At 45.1% G+C, this 8,869-nt stretch overlaps 1 pseudogene; it reads left to right on the top strand.

Annotated features, from left to right (window-relative positions):
• Positions 1-289: 289 nt before the first annotated feature.
• LOC130122282 (U6 spliceosomal RNA) lies at positions 290-389 on the top strand (annotated as a pseudogene).
• The last annotated feature ends 8,480 nt before the right edge of the window (positions 390-8,869 follow it).

The raw sequence follows: 8,869 nt of genomic DNA, 5'->3' as shown, positions 1-8,869 counted from the left end.
TATTATTATTATTAGAATATATCATAGATGCTGAAATACTAGATGTTAACAGGTTGTTTGTGATGGTTCCAGAGCACTGTGGATGGGGACCCGAAAGATGAAACACAACTGTGGAGTCTGTTATAAAGACACAGTAATGACTCTTGATCACAAACATCTCCATCTGAGCCTCCAAAACAATTACACATAGTGAATCCATTAATATTATAAGGAATTATACCTCTTTCACCCTTCTTCATTTGACATTGGGGAGAATACTGTATGGCAATTTGCCATCAAATAAACTGGAATTATTAATTATGGTAATATATTTTACATACAGACACAGAAGATTAGCATGACCCCTGCACAAGGATGACGTGCAAATTTGTGAAATGTTCCCCATTTTTTGGGCGGCACGGTGGCACAGTAGTTAGCTCTGTTGCCTCACAGTAAGAAGGTCCTGGGTTCGAACCTCAGGGTAGTCCAACCTTGGGGGTCATCCCAGGTCGTCCTCTGTGTGGAGTTTGCATATTCTCCCCGTGTCTAAGGTGGGTTTTCTTTGGGTGCTCCGGTTTCCCCAACCATTAAAAAAGACATGCATGTTAGGGTTTATACCCTAACATGTATAGGGTCTGTGCCCCTGACTGAAGCATGGCAAGAAGAACTGGAGTTGGTCCCGGGTGCTGCACGGCAGCTGCCCTCTGCTCCTAGCTACACAGCTAGGATGGGTTAAATGCAGAGTGTAATGAAGTGCCTTGTTTTAGTTGGTCAATCCTTAGTGCAGATGTATGTTTCAAGATGGTCACTCAAATGGTTCCTCCCCCAGAGGATAGAGGGTGTCTTAGTGGCTCCAGTTCTCAGTTGGCATTTTATACTGATAAGGGATGGAGAAGGAGAGGTGGGAGAGTTGTGGAGAATTATTTGCGCAGTTGACGCTGTGAACCCCCAAACTCCCAATTATATGCTGTGCCATTCGACACTTGCCTGGCTCACCGTTTCTCTGTCAATGCCCAGTACATCATCTTCTGATAGATCACAATCAGAATCAGCTTTATTGGCCAAGTTTGCCTATGCACACGAGGGATTTGACTCTGGTACATAGCAGCTTCTAGAACTTGCAGTTACACACACACAAAAGAAAAAATATAATAAATAAATGAAATAATAACAAGACATAGAAGGCAAACCTGTATGCACAGCAGTTATGTCGCTACTATACAGAGTTATGTTATGGTTGAGCAATCAACAACCTATACCCATATATTATACCATATGGCTTATATACTATATTTCCCATATACCATACCACGACTCCACAATCCATCATGCCCATATACAATGCTATATACTACTGCTATATTACACTATATTATCTTATGTACCAGAAGTAAATACTATATATTCACCAACCACCACCTCACAACAACACATGATTATTACATATCTATGTTACAACCAAGTAAGATTGAATCAGTTCATCTGGACACAACGTTTATTGACAGATACGTTTCATCACTCATCTAAGTGACCACTTCAGTCTCAACTGACTGCAGGTATCCCACCCTTATAAACAATACAGCTGCATAACGACCGAAACCAACGATCAGTTTTATATGCAAATATGGGTGTGACCATTAACTAGAGTTTCACTGGCCATGTGTACTATTCGCTGAGGATTTGGGAATGTTTGCAATCACAGCATTGTAAGATGGCGACAGATGTACTCTGTCATTTTTCACATCCTCCCTGGTGAACTTGATGTGGTTGTCCACAGAGTTAATGTGGTCGGTGAAATGTGGTACATCCTGAGATTTAATTTTAACCCAGGTGTTGTCCACAAATCTGAACCAATGACTATGTGGTGTCCCTGGATAGGACATCAGAGCCCTCTTTTCCACTTCCTCCATATACAAGTTGGCCACTACAGGTGAGACTGGGGAACCCATAGCACACCCATGCCTCTGCCTAAAGTACTGCCCCCTGTATGTGAAGTACGTGGACTGAAGACACAGCTTCAGGAGCAGACACACTTAGGTCAGTGTTAAGGGTGGTCCTACTGCTAAGGGTGGGGTCGTTTTGTAATTTCACGTGGACCACCTCCCCTGCTTCATCAACAGGAACGCACTTGAGAGACTTAACATCATAAGATACCATCGTTTCATCCCCTCCATAATGATGTCCCTCACCTTATCCACAAAATCCATAGATGTGATGTTCATTACTGATGTTCATTGTTTCCAGGTTGGATCCCCCAGGGGGCATCAGAGCGCATGTCTCCCAGATGTCTATGATTCATTCTGCACTGGGTGTACTGGCTGAATGATGGGTTGTGGAGACTCGGTTGTGCGCTCCCCGTGTTGCGCAGGCGTATGGAGCGAGGCTTCGTTTCCCCTTACTCTGCTACCCGCTGGACTGCTACAGGGCGTAACCTTCGTCTCTACCTCCTCAGCAGCAGCTGTTATTGTGATAGCCATCATCCCCACACGGAGACTGTTAGATATTATTCTATGCCGTGTCGTTGGGCACACATAGGCCTTTGTGAGGCGCCATTACACACAACGCAATGGCGAGGCTCGGTGAGATTTTTTGTTGTGATGAAGTAATATTTGTGCTTGAGGTACCGGACGGACCCAGTGTGGCATAGACCATATCCTGCTTCACCCTTCAGCGACTAGTGATAGCCTCAAAGGACGAAGACTATATGAACTAGAACGATAGTTACCTGCTGTAACTCTGGAGCCTATGAGTATAGGGGCAGCCCTCTAAGATTTGGGTCCCGCTGGCTCTGTAATAGCTGAAGAAAAAGCTGTTATGGGAGCCTATTATATGGCCTTGATTCAATATATAGTTGCGGCCCTAAGTGGGGTCCACAATTAAGTAGGCCCCACTTTTTTTCAGTGCCGCCCGGTGGCGCGAGGGATAAACCCACTAGCCTTACAGGGCTGCGTCTAGGGTTACAGTACGTAACTCTCGTTACAACACTGCGTGTTTGGTGATTGACGAGCGTTTACGCATTAAACCAATGAAATACAAGATCATTGATTCGACAGGTGCATCAGCCAATAACCTGGAAGATAGTACATAAGCACTTTCAGAATGCCTGCACGCACCATTAGCCATTAAAAACGCAGCCTTCTTTCCCAGTAGCCAATAAGACGCAGTGTAACGAAGTGCACTCTATCACTCCGAGAGGGAATTTACGAGCGCTCATGATGTTTTTTCAATACCATCAAAGGGAGGACAAATAGGCGTCTGTCCAGACCGGGCATATGGCCGCTCTTGTATGCAGTGTAGGGTGCACAATACCCATCAGTACGGAAGGCTTATAGCAGCCCCTGCATTTGGCGTAAGATCGGCCCCTTTCTCTGCAAATGAGCCTCGTTGCGTAAAAAGTCCAGTTCACACCAGCGCTAATACCCCCACGCAGTTACACCGAAAACCATTTGCGTCTTCGGAGAGTCGGTGGTAACTGACGCAGACTTACCAGTAACCATGGCAGCCGTGATTGTAGCCAGGTGAAGGTAGCGTCATGCCAGGCGAGCTTGTGAGCGGATATTTCGCAGGAAAACATCACTTTCTGGTTTAACTGAGACCGAAATCACTGGCAGATACGGGTTGCCGGGCCATTCCTGACGCAAAGCCACCATCTATACTTTACCACATGGATAATGGCGATCAGACGCAAAGCAAGGGCACATTGCACTCAGCTGCAAAGCTTTATGGGCGTGTTTGCACTGTAACATTATTAGCGCAATATCTTTTGGGAATCGGACATTGAGACGGGTCAGATTGTGGTTGCAAGTGACGCACAATTCATGTCGCTAGCAGCGCCCGCAGTTCATTCTTTGCGCATTCACCTGTCAATACAGAGCGAGTCTTAGAGAGACGCGAGACATCCGCAGGTGGAAACAGGTGAAAGTGGAAGGGCAATTAACAGATAATTGGAATAGTTATAATTACAATTAATTAAGTTTGCTTTCAAATCAAACGTCCCAAGATGTGAGTGGAAAGTATTGTTCTAGCAACTCCATTTATAACTTCTTTTTTTGTACACGAACACAGCTTAACCATGTCATGTAATATGCTACTTCAGTAGCATTTAATATCCAGAAATCCACAGTGTAGGAGTACCAAAGGAATACCCATGCGTGAATGAGAGGGAGGACAGCGGAATGGTCAGGATGCAAGGAGTGGCGGTGACGAAGGCGTATGAGTTTAAATACTAGGGGTCAACTGTCCAAAGTAACGGGGAGTGCAGGAGAGAGGTGAAGAAGAGAGTGCAGGCAGGGTGGAGTGGGCGGAGAAGAGTGTCAGGAGTGATTTGCGACAGAAGGATACGAGCAAGAGTTAAAGGGAAGGTTAACAAGATGGTTGTGAGACCAGCTGTGTGTTTGGAGACAGTGGCACTGATGAAAAGACAGGAGCTGGAGGTGGCAGAGTTGAAGATACTACGATTTTCACTGGGAGTGATGAAGAAGGACAGAATTATGAACGATTATATAAGAGGGACATCTCGCGTTGAACGGTTTGGAGACAACGCAAGAGAGGCAAGATTGAGGTGGTTTGGTCATGTGTGGAGGAGAGATGCTGGGTATATTGGGAGAAGGATGCTGAATATGGCGCTGCCAGGGAAGAGGAAAAGAGGAAGGCCAAAGAGGAGGTTTATGGATGTGGTGGGAGAGGACATGCAGGTGGCTGGTGTGACAGAGGAAGACGCAGAAGACAGGAAGAGATGGAAACGGATGATCCACTGTGGCGACCCCTAACGGGAGCAGCCGAAAGTAGTAGTAGTAGTATTCATAATATAGGCACTACCATTGACTATCCCTCTAACAAATTGGCCACCATTTCTAACCTAGTCTTGTTTATGAAATGACATTCGCAGTCCTCAAACTTAAATTTCATCGAAATCTGTGTGAAGATCTCAAACATATAGTGCATGAGGAATATCTAAGAATATTTCGGAGCTAGAAGAGTTCTGCAGGGGACAAAACCAAACAAGAGCAGGAGGACTGGGTTCACTACAGAACACAAGGTGAAGCTGTGATTTCCACCAACGGTGGAAATACAAAGTATCAACTCATAGGATGCCAAAACGTTTGCGCATGCCACGCGTCCTTTTCTTTGATCAATCTGTTAAATCATCCATCCATCCATCCATTATCCAACCCGCTTATCCTGCTCTCAGTATCGTGGGGATGCTGGAGCCTATCCCAGCAGTCACTGGGCAGCAGGCGGGGAGACATCCTGGACAGGCCACCAGGCCATCACAGGGCCGGCCATCCAGCCGACACACACACACACACACACACACACACACACACACACACACACACACACACACACACACACACACACACACACACACACACCATGTAAACTCCATACAGAAGACGACCCAGGACGACCCCTAAGTTTGGACTACCCTGGGACTCGAACCCAGGACCTTCTTGCTGTGAGGTGACCATGCTAACTGCTGCGCCACCATGCCGCCCTTACTATTAAATTAAGAGAAAAAAACAATTGTGTATTTATATGTTCAAACACGTCATGTTTAAGTTTGTACCCAGGAGGGGCAGTTAATTCATTTTTCACTTATAAATTCAGCAAATATTTATTCATTGTTATTTCGTGTAATTGTTTTGTTGGATTCAGTTTGCTCCCTGTATGGGTGGATTACCGAGCCAAGGTCCAGGGGCCCAAGGGCTGAGGGGGGCCCTGAGCCAGAGCCTCTGTTATTATCTTTGCCTTTCTTGTCGCGTAGTGAAAAGGCTTCGTCATTTATGTCAATAACAAAGTCCCAGAAGTCCTGCTGAAAAACTGAAGGAAATTGCAGGTGAGTGTGTGTGTAGGTTAGTTTGTGTGCTGCTGGCGTTGATTGTGTGCATGTGCTGTAAATCCTGCTGAGGTACAGGTGAATTTAGTTAAATGTGCCGTTGGCTGCAAGTCAGTGTACCTGCCTTGCGCAGGGAGCGGGGGGGGGGTTACACGTCTGGGCCCAGGGTCCCATTTCTCTCATAATCCGCCAATGGCTCCCTGCCATTCAGATTTTCCCCAAAGCACATTTTCAACTAGTGTTCATGGACAAGCTGGTGCATTTTTTACAGCAGTGCTGCGGTCCTAGTGTGCCCCCTAGTGATTACTTTTGTCAGTTCAATGAGTAGTTGAGAGGGAAAAATGCCATCCTTTCCACTAACCCTGTAACTTAAGACAAAGGAGCATAAGTTGTGGTAGTTGTTGTCCTTAATTTCATGCACAATACTGAAACATCACACAAGCCATACTAGCTTAACGTAGCTGCACACCACTATTCACACACTACAGTGTATATCCACGAGTATACAGATTTTCTTGGTTGCTTAAAAAAAAATGCAATTCCTGAAATATTGTCTACTATTCCCAAATCTGCAAGTGCAATGCCCACAACAGCTGGAGTATAGCGCAACACTACACATCACCTGCAAAGGTCCCTAAAATACTCAAAACTCGTGTTTCAAAATTAAATACATTTGTCAATGAACACAACAATGTCACCAAATGGAAATATGTATTTATCATTGCATGAATAAAGAGAGGCAATATGCTCAGTATCCGCCTCTATGAAACATGATCAACCCTGGATGGCTCTTCGCCTTTTATACCATACATAGACCCTGTGATCACCAAATTACTGTAATTAGTCTATAGATTACTGTTTCTAGAGTTGCTGTGAATAGGTGTTGTTTTGGGGTTTTTTGCACACACATAAATCCCACAAAAATATGTATTACAGTATTCCAAAACTACTGTGACGTGAAAGAAAATACAGAAAAGATACTGTAAATCTGACATGAGTGAAGAGCATCTCACAGGTCATCCAGTGTCTGCTCTCTGTTCGCCCACATTTCATCCACATCACAACAGTTTCTGTGCCTTGAAACGCACAGAGGGGAAAAGTTCTTGCATGCTGCAACCTTCCCAAAACCCCGGTATCACGCCAAAGCGTGTAAGACACCGCCGGTCCAACGTGTCAGTGTCACGGTTTGCCTCGCTCAGAAAAGTACACGCATGTATGAAGGTGTAGTGCCAGCAGGGGGCGATGATTAAGAGGTGAAGTCAGGTTAGGGTTAGGGTTAGGGTTAGGGTTAGGGTTGGGTTAGGGTTAGGGGAGGGATTTTGGAAAATGCTGCATGCTTCTTTTCCTCCGTGGGTAGTTGCTGGCATTGAGTTAATCATCGCCCCCTGCTGGCACTGCACCTTCATACGCGTGTGTACTTCTCACGCCTGAGCGAGGCAAACCGTGAGACTAACACATTGGCCCGGCGGGTATATTACGCGCTTTGGCGTGATACTGGGCTGTTACAAACACCCCTTCCTCTCGCAAGACGAGGACCTCGCCCTTATATGACAAGTGCTGGTTCTGGCTCAGTTTTTAACAGCACAATTCACTGGCAACCTTACAGTATAAATGTGCTTGTTGATAACTTGTACTTGTGAGTTGAGGTTGGATATGTAAGAGCTTGCAAACACAGGAGAACATGAACTAATTTGTATTTCCTCACTATAATCTCATGATCACAGTGACGCATGAGTGTCAGCGTAGTGATTGTTGTTTTTATTAATTTGTGTGTATGGATCTGCACAATTACATGTATATATGCATGTACACATGCACGCGAGGGTGATAGAAATCAACTGATGATATGCATTTTGATTAGCAAGACAGCGGACTTTTGTGTTTAAAGGGTTGTAAAAATGTGCTAAACATTTGCATTTTGCTTGAAAGCCATTAGAAGTAATAGTGTGTCGCGCAATTGTGTCAGTAGTGTGGGGTTTTGACACACTGATAATCAACTGAAGACTGCATTTCAGTAGCTGAGGAAAACTAAGTGTCGTGTATTCTCTAATTTAACTCTAATCTAGCTAATCTTCGGGAATCATTGATGAAATTACAGACAAGTAAGCTTCATGTTTCGGCAGTGAAGTCCCTGACAATTACCTGTCTGTCTGCACAGCCATTTTATTACTGCTAGTATGCCAAACTGTGGATGCTATAAGGTTTCATATTAAACTGACAGAAGCTGAGATCTTATGAACTCTGGCCTTCAATATAAAATGTGCGTAAAAGGTGTTTGCAATACAATACGGGTAAAAAATTATGGATTTTTTTTTACTGATTATTAAATCTTACTAGAAATATGTACAAATTAAAGCAGTCTGCTCTTCATACTTACTCATTCTGCAGACGTTTTATGCAAAGCAACATTTTTTCTCCCCTTTTCTCTCCAATTGTACTTGGCCAGTTACTCCACTCTTCCGAGACCGTCCCGGTCGCTGCTCCACCCCCTCTGCTGATCCGGGGAGGGCTGCAGACTACCACATGCCTCCTCCGATACATGTGGAGTCGCCAGCCGCTTCTTTTCACCTGACAGGGAGGAGTTTCACCAGGGAGACGTAGCGCGTGGGAGGATCACGCTATTCCCCCCAGTTCCCCCTCCCCCCTGAACAGGCGCCCCGACCGACCAGAGGAGGCGCTAGTGCAGCGACCAGTACACATACCCACGTCCGGCTTCCCACCCGCAGACACGGCCAATTGTGCCTGTAGGGATGCCTGACCAAGCCGGAGGTGACATGGGGCTTCGAGCCGGAGATCCCCGTGTTGGCAGGCAACGAAATAGACCGCTACACTACACAGACGCCCCAGACTGAGCTTTTAATGTATTTGCTATCCAAACAATATATATATATACTACCGTTCAAAAGTTTGGGATCACCCAAACAATTTTGTGTTTTCCATGAAAAGTCACACTTATTCACCACCATATGTTGTGAAATGAATAGAAAATAGAGTCAAGACATTGACAAGGTTAGAAATAATGATTTGTATTTGAAATAAGATTTTTTTTAC

The sequence above is a fragment of the Lampris incognitus genome, chromosome 12 (assembly GCF_029633865.1).
Source record: "Lampris incognitus isolate fLamInc1 chromosome 12, fLamInc1.hap2, whole genome shotgun sequence".
NCBI lineage: Eukaryota > Metazoa > Chordata > Actinopteri > Lampriformes > Lampridae > Lampris > Lampris incognitus.
This window is presented reverse-complemented; position numbering and strand designations above follow the sequence as displayed.